Source organism: Pan paniscus, chromosome 21, assembly GCF_029289425.2.
Source record: "Pan paniscus chromosome 21, NHGRI_mPanPan1-v2.0_pri, whole genome shotgun sequence".
Lineage (NCBI taxonomy): Eukaryota > Metazoa > Chordata > Mammalia > Primates > Hominidae > Pan > Pan paniscus.
Window position 1 is genome coordinate 26,868,510 of NC_073270.2, and position 21,024 is coordinate 26,889,533.

Sequence of the window (21,024 nt, forward strand, 5' to 3'; positions counted from 1 at the left end):
TAGCATTATGTCTGAAATATAATGTATATACCTTATTTTGAAAATACTTGATTGCCAAAAAATGCTAACCATCATCTGGGCCTTCAGCAAGTCATCATCATTTTGCTGGTGGATGGTCTTGACTCAGTGTTGATAGCTACCGACTGATCAGGGTGATGGTTGCTGAGGGCTGGAGAGGGTGTGGGAATATCTTAAAATAACATGACAATGCAGCTTGCGGCATTGACTGACTCTTGCTTTCACAAAAGATTTCACGGTAGCATGCTGTACAGTTTGGTAGCATTTTACCCACAGTAGAATTTATAACAAAACTGGAACCTATCCTCTCAAACCCTGCCACTCCTCTATCAACTAAGTATATGGAATATTCTAAGTCCTTTGTTGTTCTTTCCACAATGTTCACGGCATCTTCACCAGGAGTAGATTCCATCCCAAGAAACCACTTTCTTTGCTCATTCATAATAAGCAACTCTTCATCCATTAAGATTGCAGGAATTTGGCCAGGTGCGGTGGCTCATGCCTGTAATCCCACCACTTTTGTAGGCTGAGGTGAGTAGATCATCTGACGTTGGGAGTTCGAGACCAGCCTGGACAATATGGTGAAACTCCGTCTCTACTAAAAATACAAAATTAGCCAGGTGTTGTGGCACATGCCTACAATACCAGCTACTCGGGAGGCTGAGGCAGGAGAATCACTTGAAACCAGGAGGTGGAGGTTGCAGTGAGCTGAGATTGCACCATTGCACTCCAGCCTGGGCAACAAGAGCAAAAATCCATCTCAAAAAAATATATATATATATTGCTGCAGTTCACTCACATCTTCAGGCTCCACTTGTAATACTAGTTCTCTTGCTATCTTCACCACATCTGTGGTTACTTCCTCTGCTAAAGTCTTGAACCCCTCAAAGTCATTTATGAGGGTTGGAATGAACTTCTTCCAAACTCCTATTAATGCTGTTACTTTTACCACCTCTGGTGAATCATGAATGTTCTTAGTGGCATCTACAATAGTGAATCCATTTATAGAGCACAGGTAGAGTAGATTTGGCATAATTCTTACAAGGTGCCCTAGGATTTATGGAATGGCAAATGAGCATTGGCTTGTAATAAGAGATTCAGTCTGTCCTATAAATCTTTTTTTTCTCTTGAGATAAGGTCTCACTCTGTTGCCCAGGCTGGATTGCAGTGGCATGATCTTGGCCCACTTCAGACTTGACCTCCTTGACTCAAGCAATCCTCCCACCTCAGCCTCCTGAGTAGCTGGACTAGTAGCATGCACCACCATACATGGCTTATTTTTTTTTTATTCATTTATTTTTGGTTAGAGACAGGGTTTCACCATGTTGCCCAGGCTGGTCTCAAACTCCTAAGCTCAATCCATTCTCCCACTTCAACCTCCCAGAGTGCTGGGATTACAGACATGGGCCAACCTGCCTGGCCTCTAAATTCATGTTATGTAGACTGATTTTCATGGTTAAAATGTCCTGAATTGACTGTGGCCTGTTGGGAGGTGGGATGGAGAAAACTACTTACGGAAAATGAAGAAGAAAGGGAAGCACACCAGAAGCAAGAAAGTGTCATCGATTTTTATATCAAGGACTCCATGATAAAGAGAAAGAACAGGTAGCCTGTTTTTGTGGCTGACCACTGGACTGCAGACTGCACCTGCATCTACCATGTTCTTCTGGATAGTCCCAGTATTAAATTTTTGACCTGATATTCATGAACACAGTGCTACTGGTCAGACCTTTGTCCAGGTTTAAGCTTCAGAAAATAAGGTCTTCATGCAGTGGGAGGCCTGGTTAGGGTTATGATTCTTTCCTGGGGCATCTGCCCCTTCTGACCTGGAGGTAAACTTGGCACCTACAATTTACCTCCACACTTGAACAGCCAAGGATGGGCTGAGCACAAAGGCTCACATCTGTAACTCTAACACTTTGGGAGGCCAAGGAAGGAGGATCGCTTAAGGCCTGGAGTTCAAGACCAGCCTGGGCAATATAGTGAGAACTTGTCCTGTAAAAACAAACAAATGAATAAACAAAACCAAGGATGGATGGGTGGCAGGGAGCAGTTCATCATGGGAAACCATTAATCTGAGAGCTGGAAGGACCCTTAGACCAGCCCCCTATTAACAGATGAGACTCTGCCCTGGGATTATAGCTTAAGGTAATGCATTGAACTTTTCTAGACATATGAAAATAATCAATTCTAAAACCCCCAAGCATACTGCTACTGTTTGCCATTGAATAATGTTTTCCAGTCCAGGTGTGGTGGTTCATGCCTGTAATCCCAACACTTTAGAAGGTTGAGGCAAGTGGATCACCTGAGGTCAGGAGTTCGAGACCAACCTGGCCAACATGGTGAAACCCTGTCTCTACTAAAAATACAAAAAATTAGCAGGCCATCATGGTGCATGCCTGTAATCCCAGCTGCTTGGGAGGCTGAGGCAGGAGAATACTTTGATCCTGGGAGGCAGAGGTTGCACTCCAGCCTGGGCTACAAGACTCAAATTCTTTCTCGAAAATACTAATGATAATAATAATGTTTTCTACAAGCAAGGGGTTACTTTGTACTGGGAACTGGTGTGAAGGGATCCACCATGTGTCAGTTTTTGGATTGATGACAGTTATTTCCAGATCATGGAGGTGGGAATGCTTGTTGATCATCTTCTATGTTCTTTGTTATATTGATTGATTTTCTTAAAAAGCTAGCATTTTTATCACAATAAAGTCATAAAAATAAGTAACTAAAATAAAGTAAAATAATCTAAAAAGGCCAAGCGTGGTGGCTCACACCTGTAATCCCAGCACTTTGGGAGGCTGAGGTGGGTGGATCACGTGAGGTCAGGAGTTCAAGACCAGCCTGGCCAGCATGGTGAAACCCCATCTCTACTGAAAATACAAAAATTAGCCAGGCATGGTGGCAGGCACCTGTAATCCCAGCTACTCAGGAGGTTGAGGCAAGAGAATTTCTTGAACCCGGGAGAAGGTGGTTGCAGTGAGCTGAGATTGTGCCATTGCATTCCAGCCTGGGTGACAAGAGCTAAACTCCGTCTCAAAACAAAACAAAACAAAAATCTAAATGTAATTGAGTTGAATATTTAAACTTTTAATTCACATTTCAAATTAGATTCCAATTCCATTTAAAAGAGCATATCATAGAAGCAAACGTACTCATTTATGTTAAATCTGTGGTTTCATTTAAGCAATTTGTTTTGTGAAGGGACACAAATCCAATCAGATTTTAACAGTGTATAAATATATATTTATTAATTTAATTACAATGACAATACTCTCAACTCCTCATTTGAATAAAGGAGAGCATCGAATCTGTGTTCTGGGACAGTGTGTACTGTAGGTGTGTGGAAATGCCGATGCCCTCAGCTGTGTGGCAGGCTCAGTGGGACCTGGGGTGCAGGAGCCCCTGGGCCATTCACCTCTGGCCACAAAAGTCATTGTCCATTTACCCCCAACTGCTATAGAAATATTATTTTCAGTGGTTGTTATGATGCAAAAGAAAAGGAGCAGGGAGATTTATTAAAACTTTACATATAAGTTATGTTAGTAAATAAAGTCTACTTTCTTCTGGCTTAACTAAAAATCTATACTAGTATTTATGCCTTTTGGAAATTAGAGGTGCCAATTTAAATATTATGAAGCAAAGCAACTGAGTATTAGGTAAGACAGCCAAGTACAACTGCAGAATTGTAGAGGTTATGTGTTACATGTATAAGAATATTTCATAGCAATAATCTTTTAAGACTCTGTGAAGACACTCCACAGTGAAGCAGAAATTAGAACAGAATTAATAATACTGTGTATGCTCTCAGTTCACCAATTTATCAAAACTAGCTTTATGATTCAGGAGGGTTTCTGCTCTTTTGCAATTTGAAGAAAAGAAAGAATATTTTACTTTTTGACTCTTTAGATTTTCTTCACTAACAGTATTTCCAAGGCTAAGTAAGGGGGTTGAAAGTAACACCAAGAGAAAAAAGCAGTCTTGAGTAGCTTTTTAAAAATGATCTTAAAATATGGAAAATGAAGTCAGGTGTGGTGGCTCACTCTTGTGATCCCAGCACTTTGGGAGCCTGAGGTGGGAGGATTGCTTGAGGTCAAAAGTTTGAGACCAGCCTGGGCAGCATAGCAAGATCCCCATCATTGCAAAATATAATAATTTTTTTAAAAATTAGCTGGATGTGGTGGTGCATGCCTTAGAGTCCCAGTTACTTGGGAAGCTGAGGTAGGAGGAGCTCTTGAGTCCAGGAATTCAAGTCTGAAGTGAGCTGTGATTGCACCACTGTCCTCAAGCCTGGGCAACAAAGTGATACCTCTCTCTCTCTCTAATTATATATATATATATATATATATATACATATATATATATATGGAAAAAATGTATATATATGGAAAAGGGAAGGGCCAAGAATATCAAAGACATTGAGGAAGAGGAAAGATTTGTGCTGGCAAATATCAGAACCTTTATAAAGCTACAGCAATTAAGACAGTGTGGTCCTCACTGATAAACTGACTAATGAAACAGAATAGAGAGCTCCCAAGCAAATCTCCACAAATTTAATCTTTGATATGTGATGTAGGTGACATGGCAGATCAGCAAGCAAAGAAAGGACTTTTCAATAAATAGAATAGAAAAATAATGGTTATTGATATAAGAAACAAAATGAAATTATATTCCTGCCTCACTCTACATACAAACATTAAATTCCAGATGGACAAAGACTTACATGTCAGAAACAAAACTTTAAAACTTTTAGTAGAAAATGTAAGTGAATGAGCCACAAAAAGCCATTTAACCATTAAAAAAGATTAGACATTTTGACTATCACAAAATTAAGAACTTTTTACATCAAAAAGTGGAAAGATAGGCTGGGCACAGTGTCTCAAGCCTGTAATCCCAATAGTACATCACCTGAGGTCAGGAGTTTGAGACCAGGCTGGCCAACATGGTGAAACCCCATCTCTATTAAATACAAGAAATTAGCCAGGCATTAGTGGCAGACACCTGTAATCCCAGCTACTTGGGAAGCTGAGGCACGAGAATGGTCTGAACCCGGGAGGTGGAGGTTGCAGTGAGCCACTGCACTCCAGCCTGAATGACAGAGCCAGACTCTGTCTCAAAAACAAAAAAAAAGAAATTAAAAAATAAAAGTAAAAAGTCAAAACATAAACTATAAATTAGAGAAGATATTTGCAGTACCTAAAACCTACGAAAGATTAATATCATATCAAATAAGTATAAGGAGCTCCTATGAATTAATTTTAAAAATAGCAACCCAACAGAAAATTGGGAAAAGACATTAATAGGGATTTCACAAAAGGGAAAGCCTGCAAAACATAAAAATTTTCTCAACCTCATTACTAATCAGGGAAATGCACAAGATACTACACATCTATTCTCTCCACAAATATTAAGAAGTTTGACAATATGAAGTGTATTAGTCTATATTCACACTGCTGATAAAGACATACCTGAGACAGGGAAGAAAAAGTGGCTTAATTGGATTAAGATTCCACATGGCTGAGGAGGCCTCAGAGTTATGGCGGTGGATGAACAGCACTTCTTACATGGCAGTGGCAAGAGAATATGAGAAGGAGGCAAAAGAAGCCAAAGATGAAACCACTAACCCATCAGATCTTGTGAGATTTATTCACTATCACAAGAATAGCATGGGAAAGACCAGCCCCAAAGATTCAACTACCTCCCCCTGGTTCCCTCCCCGAACACATGGGAATCCTGAGCAATACAATTCAAGTTGAGATGTGGGTAGGGACATAGACAAACCATATTATTCTGCTCCTGGCCCCTCCAAATCTCATGTCCTCACACTTCAAATATGATCATGCCTTCCCAACTGTCCCCCAAAATCTTAACTCATTTCAGCATTAACCCAAATATCCACTGTCCAAAGTCTCATCTGAGACAAGGCAAGTCTCTTCTGCCTATGACCCTGTAAAATCCAAGTCAAGCTAGTTACTTCCTAGGTACAATGGGGGTACAGATAATTGAGTAAACACAGCTGTTCCAAATGGGAGCAATTGGCCAAAAGAAAGGGGTTACAGACCCCATGCAAGTCCAAAATCCAGCAAGATAGTCAAATTTTAAAGCTCCAAAATGATCTCCTTTGACTCCATGTTTCACATCAAGGTCATGCTGATGCAAGAGGTCGGCTCCCACAGCCTTGGGTAGTTCTGCCCCTGTGGCTTTGCAGGGTATAGCCCACCTCGTGGCTGTTTACATGGGCTGATGTCGAGTGCCCGCAGCTTTTCCAGGCTCATGGTGCAAGCTGTCAGTGAATCTACCATTCTGGGGTCTGGAGGACCCCTCTGGAGGAGAGTGGCCCTCTCCTCACAGCTCCACTAGGAAGTGCCCCAGTAGGGACTCTGTGTAGGGGCTCCGACTCCACATTTCCCTACTGCACAGCCCTAGCAGAGGTTTTCCATCAGAGCACCACCCCTGCAGCAAACTTCTGCTTGGATATCCAGGTGTTTTCAATCATCCTCTGAAATGTAGGTGGAGGTTTCCAAACCTCAATTCTTGACTTCTATGCATGTGCAGGCTGAAAACAATGTGGAAGCTGCCAAGGCTTGCACTCTCAAGGCCATGGCCTGAGTTCTATGTTGTCCCCTTTCAGCCATGGCTGGAGGGGCTGAAATGCAGGGAAACAAGGCCCTAGGCTTCACACAGCACAGTGAACCTGGCCCAGCCCAGAAATCCATTTTATCCTCCTAGGCCCTGGGTTTGTGATGGGAGGGGCTGCTGTGATGACCTATGACATGTCCTGTAGACATTTTTCCCCATTGTTTTTGGGATTAACATTCAGCTTCTTGTTACTTATGCAAATTTCTGCAAACACCTTGAATTTATCCTCAGAAAATGGGATTTTCTTCTCTATCACATTGTCAGGCTGCAAATTTTCCAAAACGGTATGCTCTGCTTCCTTTATAAAACCAAAGGCCTTTAACATCACCCAAGTCACCTCTTGAATGCTTTACTGCTTCAAAATTTCTTCCAGCAGATAACCTAAATCATCTCTCTCAAGTTCAAAGTTCCACAAATCTCTAGGACAGGGGCAAAATGCTGCCATTCTCTTTGCTAAAACATAACGAGAGTTACCTTTGCTCCAGTTCACAACAAGTTCCTCATCTCCATCTGAGACCACCTCAGCCTGGACCTTATTGTTCAAAACACTATCAGCATTTTTGTCAAAGTCATTCAGCAAGCCTCTAGGAGGTTCCAAATTTTCCCACATTTTCCAGTGTTCTTCTGAGCCCTCCAAACTGTTCCACCCTCTGCCTGTTACCAAGTTTCAAAGTCACTTGCACATTTTTGGGTATCTTTTCTGCAGCACCCCACACCACGGGTATCAATTTACTGTATTAGTCTGTTTTCACACTGCTGAAAAAGACATACTCAAGTCTGAGAAGAAAAAGAGATGTAAAGAAAAAGAATTGTAATTGGATTTACAGTGCCACATGGTGGGGGACACCTCAGAGTCATGGCAGGAGGTAAAAGGCACTTCTTACATGGCAGCAGCAAGAGAAAATGAGGAGGAAGACAAAGCAGAAACTCCTGATAAACCCATCAGATCTCATGAGACTTATTCACTATCATGAGAATATCACAGGGAAGACTGGCCTCTGTGATTCAATTACCTCACCCTGGGTCCCTCCCATAACATGTGGGAATTCTGGGAGATAGAATTCAAGCTGGGATTTGGGTGTGGACACAGCCAAACCATATCACCAAATATGGAGAGACTGTGGATCAACAAGATCATCTCGAACTAATACAGGAGGTGAGAGTTTAAATTAGAACAACTGCTTTGGAAAGCAATTTGGATTATCTTATAAGTTTGAGCATTCTCATATGTTATGGAAAAGTAATACCTCTACAATAGGCCCTGAAGAAACTCTTGCCCATATGTACCAGAAGTAGTAAAAAAAAAAAAAAAAAAATGCTCATGTAATGCCATTCATAATAGCAAAAATCTGGAAATAAGCCAAATGTTCATTAATAGGAGAATGGGTAAATTAATAGGAGAATGGGTAAATAAATTATATCCTTAAAAACTAAATAATATGTCATTTAGGGTAATCATATGTATGCCATAAAACAAGTTTTTTTTAAAGGAAGAGAATCCTAAACATAAATTCAGGGTAGTAGTTACCCTCGGGCTGAAGGGTGAAAATCAGGAAAAAGGACAGAGGAAGAGCAGATATTAGGGTCAGAACCCTAGTTCTTTGGTTGTGTTGTAAGTTCACAAGTGATTACCATATTATTCAAATACATTTACACAGACGTCCACGCACAAACAAGGATGAAATAGGAGCCAAGGTATGCTATGAGCCAAGGATTATGATTAATCCAATTTTGTGCACTTTAAGCCATTTGAAAAACACAAAAGCAAAACAACAAAATAATTTTTAAGAAATTGAATATAGGGTGCTATGTTCTGAATGTGCCCCCCTAAAATTAATCACTAATGTCATAGGATTAGGAAGAAGGGCTTTTAGGTAGTGATTCAGTCATGAAGGGAGAGTCTTCACGAAAGAGTTTAGGTCCTTACACAAGGACTGGAGGGAGTGGGCTTCCCCTGTTTTGCCCTTCTGCCTTCTGCCATGTGAGGACACTGCATCTCTTCCTGAAGACACAGTGCACAAGATACCATCTTGGATGCAGAGACCAGGCCCTCACCAGACACCAATCCTGCTGGCACCTTGATCTTGGACTTCTGCCCTGTGGAACTGTGAGAAATACATTTCTGTTCTTCAGAAATTACCCAGCCTAGTGTATTTTCTTATATAGTAGGACAAACTCATTAAGGCACAATGCCTGTTGTCATTTACTTCTACAATTTTCTTTGTTGCCTCTTTAGCACTGGGTCATTTCGTATTTGATCCTTCATAATATCTCTTACTTTCGGTTTTTCATATTTCTGTTCCAAGTGTATGCTTAGATACACATTTTCCACTATTTGTTAGCCTCAGGGGTTGCCTGGGAGTGTGTGTTTCTGTGCCACCGCTGTAGGACTGTGTGTGTGTGTGTCTCCCATTCTCTCTTCTCTGTCTCTCACCCTCTGTGTGTTTCTTTCCCTCTCTCTGTCGGTCTCTGTGTGTGTGTGTGTGTTTCTGTGTGTATGCCCATGTGCGTGTGTGTCTTTGGACGACTGTGCTCTGTTCGCCAAAATGCGATTTTTTGAACGTCGGCCAGTCTTTGGTGAGCCTCTTTCTGCATCTCTGCCTGGGTCCTGTGGCCGGTTGTCCATCGTTTTCAAGGCGGTTCCACTTTGGGTTTGCGAGGCCTCGATCACGTGAGGAGATGCGTCGATCCCGGAGCAATCGACGTCTCATCTGCATCCTGAGCGGCCTCTTTTCTAGGATCAAGGGGACCACACTCCAGCCCAGGACAAAATGCCACAGTAGCTCATTGTCCAGCAGGAGAGGAGAAGACCCACCTCCAAGAAGATGGTTGTACCCTTGCACGGCTCTTCTCTGAGCAATGAAGCCACACCACAATACAATTCTGAAGAGGAAGCCGGGAATTGGAGATGGCGACAATCACTGTCCCTGGAAGACTGGCCTCTCTGGATAAGTCATGCGTTTTGCACCCCTCACCTTATGCCCGTGGCGGTGGCAAGGTTCTGTAACCTGCCTGGGCTCTGGCCTCTGCTCTGTCCTCCCTCTTGCCCTGTCTTCCCTGTTTCTGAGGGGCCCAGTTGCCTCTTGGTCTGGCTGAATAACTTCTACGAAGATCACTTCCGAGTCCATCAGGGAGAAACTTCCTGGAGATCCTTGTCATAACTCTTTCTCTCTCCAAACCTGTTTCTGCTGGATTGGGCAGGTCTGATGAGCCTGGAACACTTGGCTTCCATACTTGTCTCAGACAGGGAAGCTTCCTTGGCCTCCTTGTTTCACCTCGTGGGTAGGTGGATTGCCTAGAATGAGCGCTAGGCGATCATGACTGGCCTTGTCTTCCAGGACAGATGGTGTCCCCTTACCTCTGCATGTCCTGTCTCACAAATGAGGGACGTCCTCTCCTCTGCACATAGGTAGACTGACTTCCTGAATCTTTTGGCTGTAATGAATGTCGGGAAACCAAGGGAACTGCACTGGGCCTGGATGGGGTTGGGGCTGGGTGCAGGGGAGGTTGCATCAGGGCTACCTGGGCGGTGGAGGCTTTGGGGTGGAGTGAATGTTGTAGAAATCTCTTTGCTCCTCTGGTAGGCATTTCAAAATGTGGCTTGCACTGAGGCACAGGACTCCTCCTTGTTCCCAGGTGTTCTTTGATTTTCCTTGGCACTAAGGGAAAGGCCACTTGTTCCGCCTTTCCACCGGGCACATGCCTGGAACCATTGTTGGTTTCACCATCGCCAAATATCCCTCCGGTGACACAAATTCACACCATCTACTGAGGGATACGCCAGTGCCACGCGTGATCGCATTGTCTCCACCTCGGATTCGCACCGACCCTGTTTGCACCTGTCCTGGAAAGCGGTGTCCTCTTGCAGGAGCCCCAGGGCTTTTAGAAGCGGGGCACGCCACTGCTCTTTCAACGGAGGAGGGAGGCAGAGGGCTCACGGATAAGTGAACTTTCAGCTGACGTCACTCCTTGAGGGCCATGGGATCATTCTGTGCTGCAGCGAGGCCCTACCTGCGTCACCAGATGTGCTGAGCCCATCCTTTCTCACCCGGAGGGGTCCAAACTCGGATCTGAAGAGGAGCCTGAGAACCCAGCAGTCGCTCTGAAGCTCCCCCTCCCTCAGTGGAAGTCGGGTAAAGGACTTCCTGAAGACTGGACTCCTGCGGGTTTGGCCTTCGGACAGTATAGTTAAGGCCCCCTCTCCCATGCCGCCCCAAACTGGACCACGGATCCAGCCGCCGCCGCAGCTGCAGCAGGAGCCCCGCCGTCACTGAGCAGCGGTGGCATTATTTAAAGGGGACGCAGCCTGACTACCAGGAGCAGAGCGCGAGTAGGCCCAGCCAATGCGCATGCGCGAGGCGCGAGCTTCTTCTCCCATCACAGTGGTTCCCACGGTTGTCTTAGAAACCAGTCCCCGAGGCTTGGCAAAGCAGGAGCCCTCCTTGGCAGTGCTTGGGTGTCGGGGCTCTGAGGCTCCGGCCTGACCTCTTCACGGGGTCGACGGGATCATCTCCGGATGCCAGGAGTCCCAAAGGGCCGACCAGGATGAGGAAACCCCAGGCGGAGTCCGGGGGAAGCAGCACGGCATCCCAGCCTCAGGGCTGCCCGGACGGTGTTGGTTGGGGTGAGTCTCGCCAAAAGTCGTGCCGCCGTGATCTCGAGGACAGGTCGGCCTGCGTGCCCCTGGGCTGCTCTCTCACCCGAGGGTCGTTCTCGTCGAGAGCAGAACCCCGAAGCCTCAGGGGTTGCGTGGGGGTGTGTGTTTCAATGCCTCTGCTGTATGACTCTGTGTGTGTCTCCCATTCTGTCTTCTCTCTCTACCTCTCAGTCTCTGTGTGTTTCTTTCCCTCTCTCTGTGGGTTTGTGTGTGTGTGACCGAGTGCGTGTGTGTCTTTAGCCGAATGTGCCCTGTGCGCCACAAAGCGGTTTCTCGCATGGCGGCCTGTCTTTGGTGAGCCTCTTTCTGCATCTCTGCCTGGGTCATGAGGCCGGTTGTCAATCGTTTTCGCGGCCGCGGATCCGCTTTGGGTGTGTGAAGGCCTGGCCCACGTAAGGAGATGCGTCGGTCCCGGAGCAATTGAAATCTCATCCCCATCCTGAGCGGCCTCTTTCCTAGGACCAAGATGAACACACTGCAGCCGAGGACAAGAGCCCCACAGGAGCTCTTTGTCCGGCAGGAGAGCAGAGGTCCCACGTCAGAGAAGATGCTTGTATCTTTTCACGGCTCTTCTCTGAGAAATGAAGCCACACCACGCTACGGTCTGCAAGAGGAAGCCGGGAATGGGAGATGACAACAATCCCTGTCACTGGAACGCTGGCCTCTCTGGACAAGCCACGCTTTTGGAACCCCTCCCCTTATGCCCGTGGAGGTGGCACGGTGCTGTACCCTGCCTGGGCTCCGGCCTCTGCTCTCTCCTCCCTCTCGCTCTGCCTCCCCTGTTTCTCAGGGGCCTGGATGCCTCTCGCTCTTGCCAAATGTATTCAGCAAAGATGACTTCCCAGTACGTCAGGGAGACACTACCTGGAGATCCGTGTCATGACTGTTTCTCTCTCCAAACGTGTTTCTGCTGGATTGGGCAGGTCTCATGACCCTGGAGCTCTTGACTTCCATACGTGTCTCAGGCAGGGAAGCTTCCTTCTTCTCCACGTTTCCCCTCATGGGTGGGTGGATTGCCTAGAAAGAGCGCTAGGCGACCGTGACTGGCCTTGTCTTCCACGACAGGTGGTGTCGCATTTCCTCTGCGCTTCCTGTCTCATTCTTGAGGGGCATCCTCTTCTCTGCTCCTGGGTGGACTGACTCCCATGACCTTCTGTCCGAAACGAATGTCAGGGAACCAAAGGGACTGGGCTGGGGCTGGGGCTGGGGCTGGGTGTAGCCCAAGTTCCGTCAGGGCTACCAGGGCGGTGGAGGGTTAGAGGTTGGGCGAATTTTGCAGAAACGTCTTTGCTCCTCTGCTAGGCATTTGAAAACATGGCTTGGGTCAGGCACACGCCCCCTGCCACCCCCCAGGTCCCAGGTGTTCTTCGATTTTCCTTGGCATTGTGGGAAAGTTCACTCGTTCCACCCTTCCACCGGCACATGCCTGGACACCACCGTTTCTTTCGCCGTCGCTCCGTATGCCTCCGGTGACACACATTCACACCATCTGCTGTGGGATACGCCAGTGCCACGCGTGGTCACATGGTCTCCACATCAGATTTGCCCTGGTTCCTGCCTGCAGGTGTCCTGTAAAGCGCGGTGGGCTTTCCGGAGCACCAGGGCTTTTAGAAGCGGGGCAGGTCACTGCTCTTTCAAAGGAGGAGGTAGGCAGAGGGCTGATGGATCAGTGAATTTGCAGCTGACACTAGGCCTTGAGACCTATGGGATCATTCTGTGCTGCAGCGAGGCCCTGCCTGCCTCACCAGATGTGGCGAGCCCATCCTATCTCACTCGGAGTGGGCCAAAATGGGATCTGAAGGGGAGTCCCGAGAACACAGCAGGCGTCCTGAAGCTTCCCCTTCCTCCCAAGGTGGAAGTCAGCTCAAGGAGGTCCTGAGGACAGGACTCCTGGGGGTTGGCCCTGGGACAGGACAAGACACCCGCGGTCGCCTCTCCCACGCCGCCCCAAACTGGAGCCCGGATCCAGCCGCCGCGCAGCGGTGGCATTATTTAAAGAGGACGCAGCCTGCCTGCCAGGAGCGGAGAGCGAGTTGGCCGAGCCAATGCACATGCATGAGGCACAAGCGGCTTCTCCCATCACAGTGCTTCCCACAGCTGTCTTAGAAACCAGTCTCTGAGGCTCGGCTAAGCAGGAGCCCTCCGTGCCAGTGCTTGTGTGTCGGAGCTCTGAGGCTCCGGCCTGACCTCTCCACGGGGTCGACGGGAAGGTTTCCAGATGCCAGGAGTCGCAAAGGGCCGACCAGGATGAGGAAACCCCAGGCGGAGTCTGGGGGAAGCAGCACGGCATCCCAGCCTCAGGCCTGCCGGGACGGTGTTGGTTGGGGTGAGTCTCCCCAAAAGTCGTGCCGCCGTCAGAGATCTCGAAGACAGGTCGGAATGCGTGCCCCTGGGGTGCTCTCTCACCAGAGGGTCGACAGCAGAACCCCACAGCCTCAGGGGTTGCTTGGGGGTGTGTGTTTTCATGCCTCTGCTGCATGACTCTGTGTGTGTGTCTGTGTGTCTGTGTGTGTGTCTCCCATTCTCTCTTCTCTCTCTGTCTCTCAATCTCTGTGAGTTTCTTTCCCTCTCTCTGTGGGTTTGTGTGTGTGTGCCCGTGTCCATGTGTGTCTTTGGCCGAATGTGCCCTGTGCGCCACAAAGCGGTTTCTCGCATGGCGGCCTGTCTTTGGTGAGCCTCTTTCTGCATCTCTGCCTGGGTCATGAGGCCGGTTGTCAATCGTTTTCGCGGCCGCGGATCCGCTTTGGGTGTGTGAAGGCCTGGCCCACGTGAGGAGATGCATCGGTCCTGGAGCAATTGAAATCTCATCCTCATCCTGAGCAGGCTCTTTTCTAGCAGGAAGATGAAAACACTGCAGCTGAGGACAAGAGCCCCACAGGAGCTCTTTGTCCCACAGGAGAGCAGCGGACCCACGTCAGAGAAGATGCTTGTATCTTTTCACGGCTCTTCTCTGAGAAATGAAGCCATAGCATGATACAGTCTGCAAGAGGAAGCCGGGAATGGGAGATGGCAACAATCCCTGTCACTGGATCGCTGGTTTCTCTGGACGAGCCACCCTTTTGGATCCCCTCCCCTTATGCCCGTGGCGGTGGCACCATGCTGTTTCCTGCGTGGGCTCCGGCCTCTGCTCTCTCCTTCTTCTTGCTCTGTCCTCCCTCTACTCTGTCCTCCCTCTTGCTCCTTCTGCTCTGTCCTCCCTCTTGCTCTGTCTCCCCTGTCCCAGATGCCTCTCTCTCTGGCCACATGTCTTCCCTGTCCATCAGGGACTTCCCAGTCTGTCAGGGAGACATTTCCTGGAGATCCCTGTTATGATTGTTTCTCTCTCCAAACCTGTTTCTGCTTGATTGGGCAGATCTCGTGACCGTGGAGCTCTTTGCTCCCATAAGTGTCTCAGACAGGAAAGCTTGCTTGTTCTCCATGTTTCCCTTCATAGGTGCGTGGATTACCTAGAAGGAGTGCTAGGCGACGGTGACTGGCCTTGTCTTCAAGAACAGGTAGTGTCCCATTTCCGCTGCAATTCCTGTCTCCTTGTTGAGGGACACCTCTCCTCTGCTTCTGGGTGGACTGTCTCCCTGGATCTTTTGCCCGTAACGAAAGTCAGGGAACCAAGGTGACTGGGCTGGGTCTGGGGCTGGGGCTGGGGCTGTTGCTGGTGCTGGGGCTGGGGCTTGGTGCAGGGGAGGTAGCGTGAGGGCTACCTGGGCGGTGGAGCTTTGGCCTTGGGGTGAATTTTGCAGAAACCTATTTGTTCCTCTGGCAGGAATTTCAAATTTTGGATCCGGTCAGTCACAAGCTGCCTCGTGTTTCCCAAGTGTTCTTTAATTTTTCATTGCTGTGATGGAAATGTCACTTGATCCTCCCTTCCACCGGGGACATGCCTAGACAGCATCGTTTGTTTTGCCGTCGCCCCACATTCCTCTGGTTACACACATTCAAGCCATCTGCAGTGGGATTGGTCAGTGACACATGTCAACGCATGGTCTCCACCTGGGATTCGCCCCTGTTCCTGTTTGCACTTGTCCTGTAAACTGCGATTGGCTTCCAGAGCCCCAGGGCTTTTAGAAGCCGGGCAGGCCAGTGTTCTTTCAAAGGAGAAGGGAGGCAGAGGGCTGATGGATCTTTGAAATTTCAGCTGACAGCATGCCTTGAGACCCATGGGATCATTGTGTGCTGCAGCGAGGCCCTGCCTGCCTCACCAGATGTGGCGAGCCCATGCTATCTCACTCGGTGGGGGTCAAAATCAGACCTGAAGGGGAGTCCTGAGACCACAGCAGGCATCCTGAAGCTCACCCTACTTCCCTCGGTGGAAGTCGGCTCAAGGAGGTCATGAGGACAGGACTCCTGGGGGTTTGGCCCTGGGTCAGGACAAGACACCCGCGGTCCCCTATACAACGACGCCCCAAACTGGAGCCCGGATCCAGCCGCCACCGTGGCTGCAGCAGGAGCCTCGCTACCGCCGCGCTGGAGTGGCGTAATTTAAAGGGGACCCAGCCTGACTGCCAGGAGCAGACCGCGAGTCAGGCCAGCCAATGCGCATATCCGAGGCGCCAGCGAGTTCTTCCGTCACAGTGGTTCCCACGGTTGTCTTAGAAACCAGTCGCCCAAGCTTGGCAAAGCAGGAGCCCTCCGTGGCAGTGCTTGTGTGTCGGGGCTCTGAGGCTCCGGCCTGACCTCTCCTCGGGGTCGACAGGAACGTCTCCGGATGGCAGGAGTCGCAAAGGGCCGACCCTTTGAGGAAATCCCAGGCGGAGTCCGGGGGAGGCAGCACGGCATCCCAGCCTCAGGGCTGCCCGGACGGTGTTGCTTGGGGTGAGTCTCGCCAAAAGTCGTGCCGCCGTGATCTCGAGGACAGGTCGGCCTGAGTACCCCGGCGGTGCTCCCTCACTCGAGGGTCGATCTCATCAAGAGCAGAACCCCGAAGCCTCAGGGGATGCCTAGGGGTGTGTTTCAATGCCTCTGCTCAAGGACTCTGTGTGTGTGTCTGTGTGTGTGCTTGTGTGTCTGTCTGTGAGTGTGTGTGTGTGTGTGTCCCCGTCTCTCTTCTCTCTATGACTCTCAGTCTCTGCGTGCTTCTTTCCTCTCTGTCGGTTTGGGTGTGAGTGCCCGGGTGCGTGTGTGTCTTTGGCGGAATGTGCCCTGTGCGCCACAAAGCGGTTTCTGGCATGGCGGCCTGTCTCCTTCTTGAGGGTCATCCTCTCCTCTGCTCCTGGGTAGAAAGACTCCCTTGATGTTCTGTCCCAAACGAATGTCAGGGTCCCACAGGGACTGGGCTGGGGCTGGGGATCTGGCTGGGCCTGGGACTGGGTGCAGCCGAAGTTGCCTCAGGGCTACCAGCGCGGTGGAGGGTTGGGGTTGGGGAGAATTTTGCAGAAACCTCTTTGCTCCTCTGGTAGGCATTTGAAAACGTGGCTTGGTCAGGCACAGGCGCCGTCACCCGCCAGGTCCCAGGTGTTCTTCGATTTTCCTTGGCATTGATGGATAGGGCAGTCGTACCCCCTTGCACCGGCACATGCCTGGACACCACCGTTTCTTTCGCCGTCGCCCCGTATGCCTCCGGTGACACAAGTTCACACCATCTGCTGTGGGATACGCCAGTGCCATTCGGGTTCACATGGTCTCCACCTCGAATTCGCCCATGTTCTTGTTTGCACGAGTCCTGTAAAGCCCGGTCGGCTTTCCAGAGCCCCAGGGCTTTTAGAAGCAGGGTAGGCCACTACTCTTTCAAAGGAGGAGGGAGGCAGAGGGTTGAAGGATCAGTGAATTTGCAGCTGACACTTGGCCTGGAGACCTATGGGATCATTCTTGGCTGCAGCGAGGCCCTGCCTGCCTCAGCACATGTGGCGAGCCCATCCTATCTCACTCGGTGGGGGCCGAAATGGGATCTGAAGGGGTGACCTGAGAACACAGCAGGCGTCCTGAAGCTCCCCCTCCCTCCCTCAGTGGAAGTCAGCTCAAGGAGTTCCTGAGGACAGGACTCCTGGGGGTTGGCCCTGGGACAGGACAAGACACCCGCGGTCCCGTCTCCCACGCCGCCACAAACTGGAGCACGGATCCAGCCGCCGCCGCGGCTGCAGCAGGAGCCTCGCTGCCACCGCGCTGCGGTCGCATTATTTAAAAGGGACGCAGCCTGACTGCCAGGAGCGGAGCGCGAGTCGGGCGGGCCAGTGCGCATGCGCGAGGCGCCAGCGCCTTCTCCCGTCACAGTGGTTCCCACCGTTGTCTTAGAAACCAGTCCCCGAGGCTTGGCAAAGCAGGAGCCCTCCGTGGCAGTGCGTGTGTGTCGGGGCTCTGAGGCACCGGCCTGACCTCTCGGGGTGGACGGGAACGTCCCCGGATGCCAGGAGTCGCAAAGGGCCCACCAGAGTGAGGAAATCCCAGGCGGAGTCCGGGAGAGGCAGCACGGCATCCCAGCCTCAGGGCTGCCCGGACGGTGTTGGTTGGGGTGAGTCTCGTCAAAAGTCGTGCCGCCGTGATGTCGAGGACAGGTCGGCCTGAGTACCCCTGCGGTGCTCCCTCAGCCGAGGGTCGATCTCGTCAAGAGCAGAACCCCGAAGCCTCAGGGGTTGCCTAGGGGTGTGTGTTTCAATGCCTCTGCTCAAGGACTCTGTGTGTGTGTCTGTGAGTGTGTGTGTGTGTTTGTGTGTCCGTCTGTGAGGGTGTGTGTGTGTGTCTCCCATTCTCCCTTCTCTCTCTGTCTCTCTGTCTCTGTGTGTTTCTTTCCCCTCTGTCGGTTTGTGTGTGAGTGCCCATGTGCGTGTGTGTCTTTGGCCCAATGTGCCCTGTGCGCCACAAAGCGGTTACTCGCTTGGCGGCCTGTCTCCTTCTTGAGGGTCATCCTCTCCTCTGCTCCTGGGTGGAAAGACTCCCTTGATCTTCTGTCTCAAACGAATGTCAGGGACCCAAAGGGACTTGGCTGGGGCTGGGGCTGGGGCTGGGTGCAGCCGAAGTTGCCTCAGGGATACCAGCGCGGTGGAGGGTTGGGGGTGGGGAGAATTTTGCAGAAACCTCTTTGCTCCTCTGGTAGGCATTTGAAAACGTGGCTTGGGTCAGGCACAGGCGCCCCCACCCACCGGTTCCCAGTGTTCTTCGATTTTCCTTGGCATTGATGGATAGGTCTCTCGATCCCCCCTTGCACCGGCACATGCCTGGACACCACCGTTTCTTTTGCCGTCGCCCCGTTTGCCTCCGGTGACACACGTTCACACCATCTGCTGTGGGACACGCCAGTGCCGTTCGTGTTCACATGGTCTCCACCTCGCATTCGCCCCTGTTCTTGTTTGCACGAGTCCTGTAAAGCGTGGTCGGCTTTCCTGAGCCCCAGGGCTTTTAGAAGAGGGGTAGGCCACTGCTCTTTCAAAGGATGAGGGAGGCAGAGGGTTGAAGGTTCAGTGAATTTGCAGCTGACACTTGGCCTGGAGACCTATGGGATCATTCCTGGCTGCAGCGAGGCCCTGCCTGCCTCAGCACATGTGGCGAGCCCATCCTATCTCCCTCGGTGGGGGCCGAAATGGGATCTGAAGGGGTGTCCTGAGAACACAGCAGGCGTCCTGAAGCTCCCCTCCCTCCCTCGGTGGAAGTCAGCTCAAGGAGTTCCCGAGGACAGGACTCCTGGGGGTTGGCCCGGGGACAGGACAAGACACCCGCTGTCCCGTCTCCCACGCCGCCACAAACTGGAGCAGGGATCCAGCCGCCGCCACATACTGCAGCAGGGATCAAGCCGCCGCCACGGCTGCAGCAGGAGCCTCGCTGCCGCCGCTCTGTGGTGGCGTTATTTAAAGGGGACGCAGCCTGACTGCCAGGAGCGGAGCGCGAGTCGGGCGGGCCAGTGCGCATGCGTGAGGCGCCAGCGCCTTCTCCCGTCACAGTGGTTCCCACAGTTGTCTTAGAAACCAGTCCCCGAGGCTTGGCAAAGCAGGAGCCCTCCGTGGCAGTGCTTGTGTGTCGGGGCTCTGAGGCTCCGGCCTGACCTCTCCTCGGGGTCGACGGAAACGTCTCCGGATGGCAGGAGTCGCAAAGGGCTGACCAGAATGAGGAAATCCCAGGCGGAGTCGCGGGGAGGCAGCACGGCATCCCAGCCTCAGGGCTGCCCGGACGGTGTTGCTTGGGGTGAGTCTCGCCAAAAGTCGTGCCGCCGTGATCTCGAGGACAGGTCGGCCTGAGTACCCCTGCGGTGCACCCTCACCCGAGGGTCGATCTCGTCAACAGCAGAACCCCGAAGCCTCAGGGGTTGCCTAGGGGTGTGTGTTTCAATGCCTCTGCTCAAGGACACTGTGTGTGTGTCTGTGTGTGTGTGTGTGTGTTTGTGTGTGCGTCTGTGAGTGTGTGTGTCTCCCATTCTCCCTTCTCTCTCTGTCTCTCAGTCTCTGTGTGTTTCTTTCCCCTCTGTCGGTTTGTGTGTGAGTGCCCGTGTGCGTGTGTGTCTTTGGCCCAATGAGCCCTGTGTGCCACAAAGCGGTTTCTCGCTCGGCGGCCTGTCTCCTTCTTGAGGGTCATCCTCTCCTCTGCTCCTGGGTGGAAAGACTCCCTTGATCTTCTGTCTCAAACGAATGTCAGGGACCCAGAGGGACTGGGCTGGGGCTGGGGCTGGGGCTGGGGCTGGGTGCAGCCGAAGTCGCCTCGGGGCTACCAGCGCGGTGGAGTGTTGGGGGTGGGGAGAATTTTGCAGAAACCTCTTCGCTCCTCTGGTAGGCATTTGAAAACGTGGCTTGGGTCAGGCACAGGCGCCCCCACCCGCCGGCTCCCAGGTGTTCTTCGATTTTCCTTGGCATTGATGCAGGGCTCACTCCTTCCCCCCTTCCGCTGGCACATGCCTGGATACCACCATTTGTTTCGCCGTCGCCCCGTATGTCTCCGGTGACACACATTCTCACCTTCTGCTGTGGGATACGCCAGTGCAACGCTTGGTCGCATTGTCTACACCTCAGATTCGCCCTTGTTCCTGTTTTCAGGTGTCCTGCAAAGGGCGTTTGGCTTTCCGGATCCCCAGGTCTTTTAGAAGCAGGTCAGGCCCCTGCTCTTTCAAAGGAGGAGGGGGGCAGAGGCCTGAGGGATCAATGAATTTGCAGCTGACACTAGGTCTTGAGACCTATGCAATCATTCTCTGCTGCAGCGAGGCGATGCTTGCCTCACCAGATGTGGTGAGCCCATCCTATCTCACTCCGAGGGGGCCAAAATCGGATCTGAAGGAGAGTCCTGAGAACACAGCAGGCGTCCTGATGTCCCCCTCCCTCGGTGGAATTCAGCTCAAGGTGGTCCTGAGGACAGGATTCCTCAGGGTTTGGCCCTGGGACAGGACAAGACACCCGCGGCCCTCTCTCTCACGCCACCCAAACTGGACCCCGGATCCAGCCACCGCGGAGGATGCAGCAGGAGCCTCGCTGCCCTGGCGCAGCGGCGGCGTTATTTAAAGGGGACGCAGCCTGCCTGTGAGGAGCATAGCGCGAGTCGGCCGACAATGCGCATACTTATTTAAAGGGGACGCAGCCTGCCTGTGAGGAGGGTAGCGCGAGTCGGCCCAGACAATGCGCATGCGCGAGGCCCAAGCTTCTTTTCCCCTCACAGTGGTTCCCACGATTTTCTTAGAAACCACTCCCTGAGGCTTGACAAAGCAGGAGCCCTCCGTGGCAGTACTTGTGTGTTGGGGCTCTGAAGCTCTGGCCTGACCTCTCCACGGGGTCGACGGGAACGTCTCCAGATGCCAGGAGTCTCAA

General features: G+C 51.1%; 1 protein-coding gene across 14 annotated transcripts in view; it reads left to right on the forward strand.

Moving 5' to 3' along the window:
- Positions 1–4,389: 4,389 nt before the first annotated feature.
- LOC103784135 (protein FAM182B-like) overlaps positions 4,390–21,024 on the forward strand; it is a 39,546-nt gene continuing 22,911 nt past the window's right edge. For 2 of the 14 annotated variants that reach the window (XR_008622338.1, XM_063600955.1), the window contains exon 1: positions 17,623–17,756. The gene's annotated coding sequence lies outside the window, so the exon portion shown is untranslated. The other 12 variants (XR_008622328.2, XR_008622330.2, XR_008622337.1 and 9 more) reach the window with 12 other exon arrangements.